This window comes from Anser anser (assembly GCF_964211835.1).
Source record: "Anser anser genome assembly, chromosome: 6".
NCBI lineage: Eukaryota > Metazoa > Chordata > Aves > Anseriformes > Anatidae > Anser > Anser anser.
Genome location: NC_139726.1, coordinates 5,008,382 through 5,027,502, shown reverse-complemented (window position 1 = coordinate 5,027,502; position 19,121 = coordinate 5,008,382).

The following is a 19,121-nucleotide window of genomic DNA, read 5'->3' as shown; positions in this document are numbered from 1 at the left end:
GAAGTGGTGGAGTCCCCATCCCTGAAGGGATTTAGGAGACGTGGGGATGTGGCACTGAGGGACATGGTTTAGTGATGGGACTTGGCAGGTCAGGTTGGTGGTTGGACTTGGTGATCTTGAACGTCTTCTCCAAGCTAGATGATTCTGTGATTGTACGACTGTAATAAACTAGTATGCACAGGATACCTGTGCAAAGGATTTTCCACGTAAAGAACATGAAATAAGATCCTTTGTTAGATTTAATGAATGGGATTTGATTAACTATTTGTATTTATCACTTTTTATGGATATAAAGTGTTCCAAGCATTCCAAGTCAAGGCTTAAGGCCCAACTTTGACTTAACAGAAGAAAACAAAGCTACCGTCTAGTTTAATCATTCAATGTATCTATTACAAAAGTGAGATAAAAATGTGACTACTGACCTGTAAGATTGACCTGCAATATATGAGCAACTTAACAAAAAATCCTTTTATGCTGTGATAAATCATGTAATTCACAGGATAAAATATTTTCATTTGTGTACTTTTTAATATGTAGTTGTCATCCTGATATGTCCATTAGGAGGTGAGGTGACATGGAAAGCGTGTCTTTAATAGTTATGTGACTGTGCTAGATATGGAAAGAGTATCTGCTGCATCAGATCCTGAAAGGAGCACTCATAGAATCATAGGATCATAGACTCTATGAATCTGTGTTACTCAGAGAGATGTGTGGCCTCAGCAAAGAGGTAGGGACAATTTCTCTGTTTACAGCAACTTTTAACAAGAAACAGATCTACAGTAAAGAGCAGATAAATTACACCTTGACCTCTCAAACAGGGCATTGAATAGAGGGCAGTGATAGGTATGCATGAATAGACATCTCTCTGTATCTAGGCTTGCGCAAGGAACCACATTTCTTGCAAAGATCACTTTGAAATTACATAAGATATTACCGATTTCTTTGCTTTAAAGAACTCAGTTCTCATTAACCAACAAATGGCAATGCTTTGCAGTGAAATTATGAAAGAGCTGAAGCAATATATATTTCTAGTGGTTTAATCTTGATATTTGCCTTGAATAGAAAATAAAATCAATTACAAAGACAGAAATATCTGAATTACATAGAACATGCCCAGCAGAGAGGTTGGCGTCATTGTTCTAAAATTCTCACCTTACATTTCATTTTTTAAATATTACATTACATTAGGCAGATTGGACATAAACTTCAAGTAGCACCTGGGAATATCTTTTACCTTTTGCCTTTTAACAAAATCTAAATTATATTGTAGACAGACATAGTTTCTTCCACCAACAGTATGATAACATGTTTAACATGTTTTTGTATAGGCAGGCTCGTTGTGTAGGTTTAGTTGTATTTATGTCAGAAAAAAGTGACAAAACCCACATCTAATTCTATGCGAGAGTTTCTGTATTATGGGGAGGGAGCCCACCACTTTGGTGGTGACCCTGGAGAGTCACCTTGGAGGTAGTTCAGAGACGTGGACATTGCATTGAGCGACCTGGTTTAGCAACAGGCCTTGGTAGGTCAGGCTGATGGTTGAATTTGGTGATCTTGAAGGCCTTTTCCAACCTAGATGATTCTATGATTCTGTAATTCTATGGTGTCACCTTAGGCAAAGGAACACCTCCTTCCATGGCCACACAATGTACTACTGCTGGTGCTGTCTTTGGAAGCTGTAATGCAGAAATGTGGTTGGAACACAAAGGAAGAGGATCCTGCCCGATATTTATTATGCAAATCCCAGTATATGCCAAAGCCCATTTGTACTTATGTATGCATGTAGACATGTATGTATGTTCTGACACAGGGCAGCCACCAGGACCTGGTGGTCAGGAGGACAATATATCCACCTGTGCCTGTCATCCTGTTGTGCCAGGGACTGCATCTCTGGGCAGGTTCAGTGGGAACTCACAGGCTCTGTCTCTTCACAGGAGTCAGACTCAGAAGCCCACGCATGAATATTTAAACAAAAGGCATTAACAAACCTGCCTGGAAATGTAATAAGAATGTCTTTTTGAAGAAAATATGCTTCCAAAATGACAGATAGCCACATTTTTCACCTCTTCAGTTCTAAGTGCTCTTAGTGTTAATTTGTGAATTATGGTTTCTAATGAAAATAGTACTTTATGCAGTAAGGTGGTATTACATTTTCTTAATCTATTTTACAGAAGCCCTTTTGTGGTTCAGGCTGTTCTTATTTAAAAGTTAAGGCTTGTTTTGTATTTCACTGCCTGTCGCCAGCTTGCTGACAAAAGTAAAGGCTATGAATTTGTTAGACCCTACTTTATAATATATTCTGTTTATCATCATTTCTTTTTCATTATGGCAGTGTTATTTTCGCCGCTGTACTGAAGGTGCTGTCAAAATTTTCATTATAAATATTGTTTCTGAGGGGTTTGTAAGTCTAAGGGTTCTGTATTAAAATTCTGTCTGGCTGAAATTTGGCATGCAAGTCTCAGTAAGGAAATGTTTTCTTTACATGCAGTTTAAATTGGCTTAGTCATCTTTTTTAAAGAAATTTGCATGTCAGTATCAGAAGCCACATATATAGTACAGTCTCATATATTTAAATAACAACAAAACAAACATCTATTTATACAAAATGTTTCTGAATTTCAATAGGTATCAGTCTACTACCACAAAAAGATACGGAAGAAAAATCAGTGATAAAAACCACCTCCTCCATAAATACACGTTGGCAATTTTATGACTTCTAGGTTGCTACTGTAGATTTATAAGGTAATGAGTAAAGATGGTGTGTTCAATATTTGACAGAGATGCAATGCAAAAATGTAGAAGTAAGTAATGGAAGAATAGATATATCATCGTACCAGTACAGGACAGGCATTTGTTTTTGAAGGGATTCTGTTGACATAAGCAAGAGCAATCTTTTAGTGACCTCTTATTTCATGAGACATTCAAGATGCCTAGTCAGAATTTCTCTACATTTTAATTTACAGAGCCTAATTTGTACTGTCATTTCTCTGCTTCCGCTGACTTTTTAGGGATGATACACCTGTCTAATGCTTATTCCTGTTATAATACCTTGTTACAGACACTTTCCATGGTTTAGTTCACCCACTCACCTCAAGATCTCATGCTTACCGCTTTTCCTCCTCTACATTTCAATACGTTTACAATGGCAGAATGAATAAATAATGCTCTAAAAGAAATTGATAGAAGCAACATTTTTAATTAAAAAGGTGCAAAATATGACAAAATAAGTGTAGGATGTGCATCAGACCATACTCAGAATAGCTGTGCTACACAAATGAGGAATCACAGATGTTTCCTGTGCCTTGATTCCTGGCACTGTACAGTTTTCTTAAAATAATTAAGGCACAGGAAGAGGGTTGAACAGAGGTGATTTTTTTCCCAGTTTGTTTTATGCCTTCCCTGCCCCTCACTGAGCCCCAAGATGAAGCTGTATGGGTACCTGCCTGCAGTAAAAGCTCTGTCTGCATTCAGGCCTGTATACTAAATATAGACTAGCGAGGATCCATCCGGAGCTGCACTGTGCCATAGCCTTCTGAGAAAACACAGCAGGAAAGGTTTCTAAACATGTATTTACCGTCTTTGTTTCAAAGTGAATAAGTAGTTGAAATTCAGTGGAATAATGGTTCACTTAGCCCTCTCCTGTCCCTTGGTGCCACTCACTGCCACATGCCTATGGCACAGAGTAACCTGCCCGTTTGAGTGACGCACACTGTGGGTTTCCTCTGATGTGTGCTCTGCCAAAGCTGTGTTCCCCATTGCCTTCCAGAGACCTCCAGAAATCATCATAAACTTCTTTGTGAAGGTTTGACAGTTTTAGGTATTTTTTTTTCCTTTCTTTTCTTTTTAATAATGATTACAACTCCTATAACTGTCTTTGGAGACTAAGTTTCCATGGCTTGGAGCATATGCAATATCTTGCCTGATTAATATCAGTATAGATATCTGTACGTACGTGTGTGCCTAATTTTAAAAGAAAAAGATGCTTCATTAAAGGAAAAGTCCCTGGTGATTGATGTAAGAGATGTTATGTTTGTTGACAGCAGGAGAGGGGAATATAACAGCAATATATAGCAAGGTTGAGACTATCACCTCTCTCTGTGGTCCACCCCCCTTGTACTCCTCTAGCCTCCAGAAAAGCACAGTAGCTAGAGCGGTATAGCTCTAACAAATCCAGAAGCACCCACCAGGGGGCCAGATCCTTCTCTGGGCTTGTGTGCTTCAGTGTGCTCGCTGAAGCAGACCCAGAAAGCTTCGTAGTGACAGCAGTGCTGCGGGAAGACGCTGGGCTCCTTTTTAACATCCCCAGGTGAAATACCTACACCAGGTCCCAGGTCCTTCAGTCAAGTAATAATTCACAGGGTTTGAAGAAGAGTGTCTAAGATAATCCTTCAGGCAAAACAAACAGCAAAGGTGCAAAAAGGCCTGTTTGATGAATATTTATTACAGGGGAAATAGTTCTGCACAATTACCCGATATTGTAAAAGTGCGTTTGCTTTTGTAAAAGTACGTCCACAAAGCATGATACTTCAGGGAGATCCACAGGTGAGGCTTAATCTTCCTCTAGAACCACTCTAGAACCACCCTGTGAAATGATGGATAACTGTAAAATTCAGATGGATAAACACACAGCTACAGTTACTTCTCTGCAAAATATGGCAGACTCAAGGTGATGACAACCAAGTCAGTATAGCATTTCTATGAGTCAATTTTTAAATTTTCTTTTCCAAGAGAGGAATGAGAAAAAAAAAAATAATGAGATAAATTCTATGGGTTCATCTCTAGGAATGAGATTCTGCTGATATGTGGATCTAAATCTAAAGGTGTTTCCATAACTTTAGTCCTGCAGTGGTTAAAAATCTTCAAATTTTGAGTTCCACCTATTTTTTTTTTATCCTTTTGTTTTATTCCTGTGCCAACACAGTCTTTAAGTTAAACAGCTCTTCTCGCTCCCCAGTGTTAAACTCCATGCTGCATTCAGGAAGGAAGTCGTGTCCCTTCTCGGCCTTTCAACAATGGTAAATTGTTCCGTTCGGCTAACTGTGGGCATGCTTTGAACACAAGTACAATGAACTCGTCCCTTCTTTCCAAGCATTAACTTAAATGTTGGCTTTCTGCCACTTGTCACTCAAAAATCAAACACAAGAGCAGTTGCAATCACACAAATTTCTCTCTTATTGTTCTGCTTGTTTTGCCTGTCCCTCTGGTGACCGGGGCTAAGCAGTAACTCCTGAGACAGCCGAGAAGAACTGCAGTACACAGGGAAAAAAATGACCAAATTTAAAATTCACTTATACTTGTGTCAACCTTGGTAACCCCATGGGCTGTTATGAAAAATATTTTCCCTTTTTCTACTACTGATTATAGTAGAACACCACCCAAAGACTAATCCTTTTTATTGTTGCCCACAATTTCCTGCGGGGGGCCAAGACCTCCATTTGGATGTTCCTTTGAGAGAATATCTGAGTGATGTCCAACGCTCTTCAGCAGTGGAAGGTCCAGAAGAGGGGGCAGGGAGCATCATATCTTGCTCATTTAGCCTACTGCAAGACCGACATCAATAACTCTGCTTCTTTGTCCAGATTGCTGTTTCCTTCTTATGACACTTCATGGAGGTTGCATTACTCATCGCCACAAAGACACAGGTGCAGTGGGTTCAGTGCCAGGGAGTTCAGTACTGTGCAATAAAATCAAGGCAAGGCAACTAATCAATTTTGGATGAAACACTTCAACCCCTCCAAGAAAAATAAAACCCGGAGTTAATTTACTAAGTTGTCATCACCATCAATTATACATACAGCATGTTTAATATTAATTGCTGCTGTGAATATACTAGGCTTCTTTTGCTTTATAGAGCAATATATAAAAATATAAAATCTGTGTATAGATACTCTATGTCTTTAGTCGACAAGAAATCAAGGATCCAGATCCTTAAGCTAGAAGTTGGAAATTCAAATCCAAAAGAAATATTTCCCATGCTCTGTTGCTCGGGGCTGTTAGAGTGATGCTTTCATAGAGTAAGCCAAGGCTTGAGTTCAGGTCCAGGCTTCTGGCTCGAGACCATCTCTTAAAAGTAAAAATGAAGCTACCGACCCCAAAATATACAACCTCTGTTTCTGCCGTATGAGTTAAAGCAGGAGAAAATCCTTCCCTGATGACCCTGACCCAGAATAAGTGCGTTCCTGCTTAAAACACTGCTTTGCCATTTAGGAAAATTTATGGCAGCGTAAGTACTGAACATTTGGTCGCAGCACTTTCACTCTGGGTTTGCCTAATGAGTCTGCAATCATCATCTTTTTGTGGAGGACTTCCATGCCGGTTTGACGTTCCCGGGAGGAGAACCCCGCAGCATGGGGGGCTAGTGGCAGCCCGGGGGCAGCAGCCAAGTGGGGGGCTGCAGCTGGGTCTCAGTGCAGCGCTGGGACCCTCTGGAAGGAGAAGGAGACTGCTGCCACTACCACTCACACTTAGACTGCATATCGTCAAACTGACTCTAATTTTTAATTCTGGAAAATGTGTAAGTTCGGTGATAAATATATCCAGTTTAAAGTACACATACATATGCAATCGGGCAGGAAAAAAAAAAAAAAAAAGGATATTTAAAGTGGGAAGTTGCAGAGATGATGTGGGTGTCTCACTTGCTCTTTGAGGGTCCTGACTGCCCTGAACTGCTGCAAATATATTCCAAACACTTGGAAAACAAAACAGCATAAGCTTGTTGAAAGAACATTTTCTAGAAAGGTGACCTCAAAAGTAAACCATTGCCACAGGCAAAAGCATGTTACCAGGAGCTCCTCAGAGACAGGGGGCTAATCCTTCTCTCTCTTTGGGTGGTTTTTCACCAAAGTATCTCTGCATATCCTACTGGCGTTGTGGTTTACACCGGAGAAGGACAGCATCCCTCGCTAAGAAGGATGTTTATAAAGCAGGGAAGCTGTATCTCTGCTCTGGGTGCCATTTCTAGCAGCAGGGAGGAAACACAGGCTGGGAAGGGAGCGCACGCCTGTGCTGCACCATGGAGGCACTGGGAAGGCTGCAATGTCCGTATCAAGTAGGGAAAAATAATGCCACTGGCATCCCCTCTACCACTAATTTTTAAAGAAAAGCGGTTGAGTCTTCAGCCTGAACTGCAGTTTTTCCTCTAGCCCTTGATAGTGGAGAATTTGACATTAAAATTTTGTTATGAAAACACTCGTCTTTGAAATGAGCGCTGGAAGAAATGATTTTTATTTTTACTTTTTAAACCTAGATTTAATGCCTTTAAAACTCCTTTTCATTAAATATCTGTTGGCCATATGCACTTCCATGGCACTATAACAGTGCTCATCAATATGCTAGGATATTATTCTTACATTGTAAAGTGCAACACAAATCTGACTGCTTTTTACGAAATTTGTTCAACACAAGCTCCTTAGAGAAACCAAAGCAAATTTGTCAAAATGTTTCATGGTTGCCGAGTTTGATTACTTCCCCCTTCTCCCCAAAAATCTTCTGTCAAAGAAATATCACCCAGCTGTCAACAGATGTCCAATTTTATGCAGGAAAGGAGGAACCCAGCCTGAGAAAAAGCACATCCAAATTCACATCAGCACGAATCTTAGAGGAAGTAGAAGGAAAAGAAAAAAATATATATCCAAATCATTTTCATAATTGCATGAAGAGTGGCTGCAGACAGCGCAGTCTGTAAGGCATAGGCTGGGTGTGGGTCAGGGATGCAGTTTGCATTTCCTCCTCTCTGGCCAGCCACAGGATATTATCCTGGAATATCCAAACCCTGTCCATTATTTAGAGCATATCATCAGAAAAAGCCTCGTAAATGAAAATGCAATGCACGTTACATTTCGCTGGGTTCTCCTGAAGATGTGTCAGAGTAAAGCTTAAGATCTACTGGGTTAAAGGCTAGAAATTTGGAGGATAAGCCATGAGCTTTAGGTAGCTATTTTTAAAGAAAACTAAGGCCTCTAAAACATTGCCGAGGTTCAGCTCCTTGTGCAAGCAAAGCAAAGAGAGAGAACACAGCTCAGAGAGTGCCAAACCCTTAACTGGGATGTACAGCACCCCTGTGAAGAAGGTGTTGTTATCCCTGTGTTTACAGACAGGGAATTATTTTAGGTGTGACTTCTTTCATTTGCTCAAAACATTAATTTCAAGAAGAAAATCAGAATGAGCTGCTGTGAATCCCCTGCTAGAAGGCAAAGGAAATAAACGCCTCTGAGAAAACACCTTCTAGGAAAAGCACTGCACTGGACATTTCTGCGTTTCAGCTCCAGAGGTGACTTCCTCAGTGACAGCAATATATCCTGAGCACCCCAATGGTGAAGGTGAGGAAGGTAGCCAGCATATTAGTAATTTACAGCCTCTTCTTTCTATTTATGTCCTGTAATATCCTGCCCTAGACCAGTCTGTGCCCCTAAAGGTTTGTCTTTTGGGGGCATTTGTCATATGAGGTTGAAGGATTTTGATACACCAAAAAGAAAATAAAACAAAAAAGAAAAACAAAAAACACTGCTTATGTGAAGAGTAATCCAGAAGGCATACTGGGCTGATGGAAGATGAAAACCAGATTAATCCAATTTGCTACGAAAAATGTAGGGCTTGGATTAATTGTTAACAGGGAACTAAGCTGAAAATTAGTTATGAGCTCTTGAGACCACCACATCTAATACGTTTTTGACAGGCATTACCACAGTGGTGTCCTGACCCCCTGCCAGAGCCAGAAGAGCATTCAGTATTAAAAACGTAAACGAATATACTGGGATGAGACTCAGGTAAGACACATTTTACCCAGATGTAGAGTGGTCTATCCCATTTCAAAGGCTCTCCCCTCTACTCTCACAGTGGCCACAAAGGCAGACATCCGTGTAGCTACATGCTGCCTTATGGTTCCCTAAAAAAAGCATCTACTCTTGCCTTTTCAGATATTCTCCATTTTACATATTTGCTCATTACTTTTAATCAAAACCACTTCCTGCCACTGCCAAACTTACTAAGTAGAAGCTTTTGTCCACACTCCTTGGTTTTGTTACCTAAGATTATCCCAGATATTCCTGCTTTTATTTCTGTGTACCAGAGTTAATTATTGAGACCAAATTGTCATCAGTGAAATAGGTTTGTTATTGCATTTTTCTCTTTCCCATTGACTAATGGAAAGATGCTGTGATTCTCAATACTTGTGTTTTTTTTTTTTTTTTTCATTTACTACTATTATTTGTGTCAACTTTCTGTTATTTTAAAACTTTGACTACAAGACTGACACAATTACCACTTTTGTGTCCTCACAGCAAGTGGAGCAAAATATTTCACAATAGCCAGGGAGCTATCATATGATCAATCACACTGTGTCCTTTCCCTTGAAGTCTAATAGCATCCTACCAGCAGGATCCTCCCTCCTCATTGATTACCTCCCTCCCTTTATTTCTTACTGATTTATTTCTCGTATTCTCAGCTTTAATTAACAGGGATATCTATTCTTTCTTTCTTTCCTTTTTTTTTTTTTTCTTTTTTTCTCCAGACATTTAGGCACCGTGAGGATGATGAATAAAAGTTAAAATGTTCTTTTCAAACAGAACATCCTTCTTTTAGGGTGTGTGAGAGGAGGCTATGATGCTCTGTGTCACACAAAGCCACAAGAAGCAGTTGGAGGCATGTGATGCTGAGAAAAGTTGTTTTCACTGCATCTCTGGGTAGAGCCTAGCTCTTACACCGTTGTTTTACAAGCTCTTTCTTTAAATGCACAAGAACTGAATGACATCAGAGCTTGATTAAATCCACAGCTGTGCAGATAGCAAACATAAGAGATACTTACATTCTAATGAAGACCTACTTGAAGTTACAAAACAGAAATAAGCCTTCTAACAGAGCAGGTAAGAGCATTGCGTAACTTGATTGTCAACTGTCAAGACCCCGAAGTCCTTTGCCTCAGGGTTTATAACATCTCCCATGTTAAATATAACTTGCCATAATTTATACTCCATTATTAACCCTTTTTTTTCATACTCACATTCTCTGCTTACACAACAGCTGTATACAACCAGTACAGCAGTCCGGTACAAAGGAGAAGTGTTTTGGAAAACATCTCACCCTCCTGAAGAAAATCTCAAAGCAGATTTAGAAAGCACATCCTAATTTGTTACAAAAACATCATCACTGTTGGCATGGATACTAATATTTGGATAATAATTACTTTTCTTTCTGACTATACTGGCACTGAAATACTGTGTCTTCAATAGCAACCTTATCTGTTGAAACTTTCTCCTTTGAGAAAAAAGCTAAAGAGGGTAAATAAGAAGACTCAGTGAATAGCAGAATCCATCTGAAAATAGGACCACAACAACTAGAGAATGAACACGAGGGGCAGTTTGGCAGAGTCTGATAGAGTGAGTAGTCACGAAAAAGAGCTAATGGGGTTTGCATTATGTATAGGATGCTCAGGCAGACAGCTGTTTTAGACTAAATTTGTTTCCATAAAATCCCAACCCAACCACATCGTGCAGATGACTGAGCGAAAACTGCAGTGTGCCATCATTCAGTCACTAACTTTGCAAGCCTTTACTGCTCTGATTAGCTGCACTGAAGGCAAACTGCTTGGACTGTTTCTACTCAACAGTATCTTGAGATACCGTGTAATTGTTCAGTTCATCCTGCGTTGCATTGTTCGTGGTTTTACTCATGTAATGCATAATTTGACAACTTTTTCTTTTGTTCTTATGTAAAAGGCATCACGGGAGAACAGCTCCTGCAATCAGTCACCATCCCATTGATTTAACTCCTAACAAGATCAGAACTGAACGTATTTTCAAACACATTCTTGCTATTGAAGTCATGTCATCAAAATAGGAAACAAATAAATGTTTTCAGGGGTGTCTTCTCTAGCTGCTTATGATGTGTCGCATCACCTCCCTGCTCTTTTTGTTCTCTGGGCAACACTTTCTCTCTTGGTCTTTCAGAAACAAAGGATATAGTATAATTTACTGTATAGTGGGGACAAAAGCTTTCCAGTTTTGTCGTGAGACCCCTCAGTGTGCATTCAGACCTCCTGAAACAACCCCCAGGTGCTGCATGTGTCCACCCTGAAGGGAAAGAGCCTGTTTCACCATGTACAAATGCCCTGGTAAGAACCAAAACAGGGGAGAGAAGCAAAGATGAAGCTGAATCTCCCAGAGTGGCAGTAATGAAGAAAGCCTGAGAAGCAAAAACGCCCTTGCTGATTCCAGAAAACAGTCCCACGTTGATAAAGATCCTGCCAATTATGGATCTGTCCTTTCAATCTGGAGTGGTCAGGCAGGCAAAACCCTTTCCTGTTGATAAACCTTTCACTTCTTCTGCTTTGCAAGACAATGAATACGGACATTATCTTCAGTTTGACAGCTTTACAGGTGTAAGACTCTCGATATTGCTGCGTGCTGCCAATCTCTTTATGACCTGGCACAACGGACCTGCAATGTCCATGACAACAGTCTGGATGGTTGATCTACCAGCACTAAATTAACTGTGCAATATCAGCAATCAGAAGTGATAGACTTTAATTAAAGGTCCGGTAGCAATAGCGAGTTGGTGACTGGCCACAGGCTGCTCCGCAGTTTGGCCAGGAGGATCGATTGTCCATAAAAATAATTGAGCAATCTTCGGCTGCGCTCTTCCCCTGCTCTGATCTGCTGTTGCCATTGGCACAGCTGCACACAACCACCCTCTGCTATTAGCTCTGCTCTGCCATTGTGAGCACCGGATTGCAATCCAAATCCTCTTTTCAGGACGGGAAGATGCTGTAAAGCGCATGTTCCAGGTGCTAGGCGCTGCATGCGCAAGGCGTTTGGCGAAGGATGCTGATGATCTGAAATTGTCAGTCAGTAAGCAGAGCAATACCGTGATGCTTCTGACTAAAGAGGTTTTAATTACAAAACAAAAGTTGAGATAATAGACAACCTGGCACTATCGGACTGCGGAAAAAAAAACAAAAAACACAGCCAGCTTACAGGTCTACCAAAGTACCCAGTGTTACACATCTGATATCCATTTGATCCTCTATCTCTTCTCATTAGCTTGCCCTGTTTAAGAAAAATGAGGCAAAGAAATGCACTGTTTTTACAGTTCTGCCTCTTTGTACCTCTGTGTGTGACAGGAAATGGATTCTAAAGAGCTGCCAAGAAAACTGCATAAATGACATTCAGAAGTACTTCTGTAAAATTCTGTTTACACTTTACATCTGGCGAAAAGACATGAAGACTTCCCCAATATCTGAACAATCCATCAGCTTTCCCTCTGCATAATTATTCCTTGCAAAAGTCATGCTTGGGGAGGAACACTGGAAAATGCCCTTATGTTCTCATAACCTCCAGTTGTTGGAAGTGTTACTGTTGGTGTTAATATTGCTAGGAACTATTTGCAGGAGATCCTGGTTATCATGAAATTAATTGCAAGACCTAACTGACTCCAGTAAGGACATGATTTCCCTTAATATCATACATCTGTTTTTACATAAGATTATTTAGATTTCATTTTCTCCTGCTCTTATAATGTGCTGTCCACTAAAGCTGAAGTCAAGCAACACCACGTTCACATTCAACTTAAGAGTTCACCACTATCTGCCAGGATGTTTTCCAAAAGGAAAACAAGACCTGCCCAGGAACTGCACTTTCAGAGTGAGCTAAGTGCGAGCACCAGAACTCCCATCCTGAACATCTCAGCAGCTACTGAAATGTAAAACGTGCTCCATTCATATTAGCTGCAGCTCTGCGCCAGGCAGAGGGAGAAGTTCTGTAAAAACAGTACCCTGGGGCTCTGCAGAGACTGTCTGAGGCACCCACTGCCTCGATTTGTTCCCTGCTGGCCAGCCGTGTGTCAGCTCTGGTCACAGCCCAGGTTCATGAATACATCTTGGCTCAGCGCTCATCTCAGGGCTGGGAGCAGAGCCCAAAGGCATGGCATCTCCATGCTGTGCCCTACCTGAACATGAAAGATAATTTGTAAATTGAATGCACTTGAATGCAAGGACGTTCTTTCTACATTTCAGGTCTGTAACCTCAGCCACAGGAGACAGTGATTTTTGACTTTTTTTTCATGTTCTAACAACAGTCTTCAGTGCTTTCTGACCAGCATGGTCTTCACTTTATGTTCTAAAAGTCTTGATTTTATAGCGGTGTGACCAACAGATCTTTAGTGCATCACCCCACTGAGGGCTCCGTTCCACTCTATAGCTAGTCCTTCCCCCTGCTTTGACTGGGGAGGATCTGCTAGGATGAAAGATCCCTGCTGTCATAATGCTGGAGCCTACTTGCCCATAGCAGAGAGATGGTGCAATAGAAGTTTTCTTTCAGAGTAGTTTTCATGTTCTAGTTACACCCACCCTCATGCATTTTACACAAACACATACGCGCATGTTTTTAAATACATAAAGCGGCCTACATGTGTCTCTAGCAAGCAGGAAGAAATGGCAGGCAGATATAGCAGGCACACCAGTTGCCCCTTCAGTTCGTGATAGGAACATTATTCAATTACAGGAGTGCTTCCCCTTCTGGTTTTCACTGAATACTTTCCATTGCCACTGCTTGCTGTGAGGGAGCTCATCAGTTCTTCATTATTTAAAGACCTCTGCCCCGGATCCCACCAGCTGCCACTGCTCCACAGATGTAGGAGGCAAGACCTACCAGACCACGGAGGCCCCTTTTTGTTGTCGGGTGGAAGAACTGTACTTTCTAGGTTTTCTGGGAAACAGCAAATTCTAGCTTTTTCTTCAATCTAATTTTTTTTTTTAATCTTGCATTAATAAACAAACAAACAAATAAATAAATAAACTAAACCTTCCCTTTTCCTATTTGGAAAATATACCACATTTTAATACAGTTTTAGGGAATAATAATAATAACAACAACAACAACAACTATTTAATCCTACACTTCTACTTATTTAAACATGTAACGATGCTAATATACTTAAAGTCTTATTATAGTGTTTATTTAATCTGATTAAACTGCATTTTATACGTAAGGTACTGCTCACGAATCGGTATGTCCCAGGCTCTGGCACTTCTCAGAACATGCTCTGAACTCGATCAGTTTGTCCATACCCTGCAGGTAACATAACCTCGTATACTGAACATCAGTTTGAAAGCTATTTTGAAGCTCAGTTCATTGCATGAAAAAGCACACATTCCATAATCAATAGGCCTTTTTTCATTTTAGCATTTCCATCTAATTTATTGCTATTTGGTGATTGTGATCATTAATGTGTTGCTACTAAGCATTCAAATAGAAATTAGATATCTTCCCCTCAAGTAAGGAGCTTTTTCTTTTCCAATACGCCTCAGATGCATCAGAGGGACTTCAAGCATCAGGCATAGTATCCATTCTTTTTTTTCTTTAATTATTGTTATCTTTTGCTGTGGGAGTGGAGACAGCTATTTGTAAATATCTTACCCATACATTAAACAATGTATAGAATAGGGAACGGATCCATGTGATTTAGACCCAAATACAATGTTTTTGATGATTCTAAATGTGCACAGTTGCTGAAACTGTTGCTATGTTACATGAAGACATCTTGTGGCAGCAGAAATTATTGAAGAGATTGAAGAGCTATGCCAGATGAAACACAATGTGATGCAATTCAAGTAGCTTTTTTTTTTTTTTTTTTCAAGATTTGGAAAGGTTACTATAGAAGTTTCCTTCAAAGGTAGAGAAAAATCTCCTGTTTGGAGCATAACTGTAAGAAATGCAAGTGCCAGTATACTCTTGGAGGATTGCTTTTTAATTCTTTATTTTTTTGTTTTGTTTTTTTTGTTTTGTTTTGTTTTGTTTTTAATTGAAGCACTCTTCACTTAAATACTTGTCTTTATCAGTCATGATAAAACAATTTACTACATACTTAAGACTCCTACAAAGCTCATGGAGTGATACAGGGATTTTCAGCTTCTCATTTCATATGTTTTGTATGTAAACATCTAAAAGATAAGTCCCTGCTTTGTTTTTCAAGCAGGACAAGACAATTCAGGAAGCAGACAATACTATTAAATCCATGCTATTCTGTGCTGGAAAGTCTAAAGCTTGAAGATTTGAGAGGTGCATTTCCATAACAGAAACAGCTATACCAGTTCAAAGCACACAGAGAAATAACAGTGATGTTGCATTCCTGCTGCATCTGCCGATGGAGCTCAGGTTGTGAAGTCCATTTGAACATGATGCTGTCTTTAGGGTGAACAGAAGAATGAATGTTTTTTCCTTCTCAATTCCAGAGACTGAATGGAAACTTCATACTCTGTAACGTCTCTCAGAACTGACAGCAATATCTAAATCATCTCTTTTTTTTTTTATCTGTTTTATTTTGTTGTTGTTGTTTTCTAATCTAAAAAAAAAAAAAAAGTTGCTCGTGTACAGAGGAAAACCTCCTCCATTTAGCAATAGAGAAATTCTTGTCCAAGTAGCCACATGATGAGAAGAGCAATGCAGGGAATGATTTCCTTATATTTTTTTCAGAGTGGGATCCAGTGAGACTGTCAAAAATTCATTGTATAATAGCTTTCAGGTTTTTAGTGAGACTGGATTTTTGCTATTATAACAGATAATAAAATAATTTTAGCAATGATTGGGATTAAGCTGTTATTTGTAAGCCATGCTAAGAAAAGAGTATGATCTGCAAAAAAAATAGAAATCAAAGTATATTAAAAAAAAATAAAATAAAAATTACAATTCCTGTTTCATTCTCTTTGGGGGTACTGGTGCATGAGTTCATGGCTTCTCACAGGGTATCATAATGACTGCCGTGGGCTCTGTTAACTATTGTGAGCAGCTGCCTTGAGCCTCCTGCCCTCCTCCTCCTCCCTCAACATTGCTTGCCCTTCCTTTCCCCCACACCACCATTGCTACCTAAGCACAATCCCCTAAACGTAAGAGGTTAAATAAGGGCTGTGACAGCGACTAGCAGAAAAAAAAAAAACAAAAAAAAACAAAAAAAAAACCACTCAGGGAGTAAAAGGAAAAGGATGTACATCACAGGACTTGACTCAAAGCTGCTATGGCAGTATTAATCATTTGGAGCTGTACCAGGCACCAAATGCTCCAGGCACCAAATGCACTGAGCTTCTCCCTGCTAGTCCCTGAGACGGCTGCTGTGCTCCCCCACAGCAAAGAGGCTGCGGGTAAATACAACGGGGGTTAAAATGCTCAACACGAGGAAACTCCGCCTTTACCAAACTCCCAGGAGAAATCTGAAACCATCTTACAGTGCATTTCAATTTCCATATGAATTTCAGGTGATATGGGGAAGGGATGAAATTTGAACAATGCAGGTTGTCAAATAATTGGGACGGATCTACATAAAATGTTCTAGTTTCCAGAGGATATCCATAAATTATATATCTTGATTTAGTAGGAACACGTGAGTGTCCCAGCAGTCCTGATGAAAGACTACGAGCCTCGTACTGACGTCAGAAAATTTCAGAGTTTGCCATGCCAAAGGATTCACCCACAGCTTCTTGGGCTTAGGAGAATGGCATGGTGGCCAACAGAACAACACAATCTTAACCTCAGACCTGAACACCTTCTTTATTGTCATCATCAACGGCAGATCTTTTGCAAATAAATAGCAAACTTCCCCCCCCCCCCCCCCCGCCCCAGCTGCATCAGAACCTACAGAATTCAACATTTTCTTATATTAGTAATAATCGAGACTTTTCCCCTCACAGAAAACAAGTAGATTCAATTCAAGCACATGGATAACAGAGATACGGCTAGGAGAACAGCAGAGTCCATCTCTATAGATTCTTATATAACCAGTCCTTAGGTGCAGAAAGTGTAAAACAAAAGCCGTATATCTAAAACCAAACCAAACCAAAACAACACAAACTTTGTGGGACAGCAATTTTGTTTTTGATATTGTTTAGATTTACAGTGCTTCTTCTGAGTTTTGTTTGTTGTGCTGTATTTCTTAATGATCGACTTGCTGCAGTAAATAATTCAGAAAATCATCCTGTACTCTATTGTTCTTCGGGCATATGGATTTTTTTTTTTCTCTTCAAAGTTCAACTTTCTACTGTATGTTGAAAATTTCAAAGCTCTCTGAGGAACTGAATACAGGTTTTGTAATTATAACAATTTCTAGCCTAGTACCTGTACATCTGCTGTACCCTTTAGGGAATAGAGCAAAACAAAATGTATCAGTTCCCTCTGGATAAAATGTGACAGGATTTCCATTTTCTATTTTTCCAGACCACCTAGGCTTATTATTTTTAGAACATTATGGATTGTTATTAAGCAGTAACGGATTGTTTTGAAAACACAGACAAGATGCATAGCATAGCCCTTCTAAATGAATCTGACTGCACAAGCACGGCTACTTTTGCAGCAATGCAGCTATATTTTCATGAACTATAGCAGAAATAGATATACAGGACTTTACAGTATTAGTCCTTTATAGAAAGATAGCTTGAGGTTTTCAACAAGAAACCACTATTAACTGCTTTTGGTCACATAGAAACATCTTTCAAAAGAAACCTTTTAAAGGTGTTCTAGTCTGATAAGTGTAACAAATACTGCAAATTTCCACTTCTATTTTTTTTCTGAAATAAAACTTATACTGTGTATGCACATATGTATAGGCAATATGAACCATTATATGCAATTGAACTTTGTGAAATGTTTTTTATATTACCATTTTGTATCACCATGCTGCATACATATTATTTCATGTAAAAGAAAATGCTGAAATAGTGCACCAAGCTATCAAGTAAATATTATGCTCTAAAATTAAAATATTTTTTTCTAGGGAACAACTTTCAAATTTTTTTTGGAAGTATGTCACAATGAAAAAATCTACTTGATTTTCACCTGTGTCACTCTTAATAAGAACAAAACTGAAAGTGGACACCCAGGAAGGTGTTAGGTTTGCGTGGAAAGCCCAGCTCTAGCTAAGTTAATGGCAAAAATCCCATTTCACCTCTGTGTTTTCTCAAATCACCTGTGAAGATTGGTTACCTTTCTGCCTCTGTTATCATTTTAATTATGCTGCTAATGTTTTTTAATTATATGCACACACTGGGTTATGTCTCTTGTGCTGCTTCTACATTTTCCCCCACTCAGGCTTTGAAAGCTGGAGAACACCTGGTTAAAGAGAGCTTCTGAGCATCACCTTCACTGATTCCCCTCCAGTTTCTTGAGCATTTCAGTGCATCAGGTCTTTAATCTGTGCTTTACTCAAGAAAGAGCAACGTGAACGTGGGCACCACAAAAGCCCTGCTCCCCCGCCAAAACGTGCCAAACACAACACCTGTCGACCTAAAGCATCCCAGAAGAGAGAAGACCACATCAAACCTGATGTATCATGATACTATGTAGGGGAAAAAATACCTGTTTTTTGTTGTATTTTACCACTGCAGAGTAAATCTGAGTAGGTCACAAAAGGTGGTGTAACGTGTCTGTGCCCATCCTGCAGGCAGCACCATGACCCCTGTGAGCACTCAGTTACTGGGACCAGCAGATTAAGCTCCTGTATAAGCCACCACCGTGAGGACAAGGGACTGTGTGTGATTTGCAGTGAAATATTTTGAAAGAAACTCTTTACGATTCATGAAAACTGATTAAGGTTACATGGGGTTAGAGGCAAATTTAAAACAGAACTCCTAATCTAAATTTGGGACAGAATATATGCAAATTATTATCAACTATATTTCAGTCAGACACACAGTGTTGTAGATGTTTCCTAAAGGATAGATGACTGCATAATGCCTGATTCATACAAAGATGTGTGAGCAGACAGAATCTGAAAGGAAAAGCTTCAAATTAGTTCTGTAACTGTTACTGAGAGAGCTGTTAATAATTTTCACCATAACACCAGAATTTTGGCATCTGCTGTCCCCCTCCAGGAGCTATTCTTTGACTGAAGAGATGGCAATTTTTTACTCTGAATCAGGCTCAGACCCAATTGTCCTCACCTGCCCATATAGAAGGACAGGATGAAGAAGAGCAGCTGGAGCTACACCCAGACCTGTTACTGCTTTTGCCAGGCCCTGCTCCTCCCTTGCTGCCAGTTCCCCCAGTCCTGCCCTCAGATGCTGCATATTCTTTAGCTATCACAAATTTTTCTTGCAAACCTGAGAACTGGCCTGAGCTGCATCTGAGCAAGAAGCAGCTTGGACG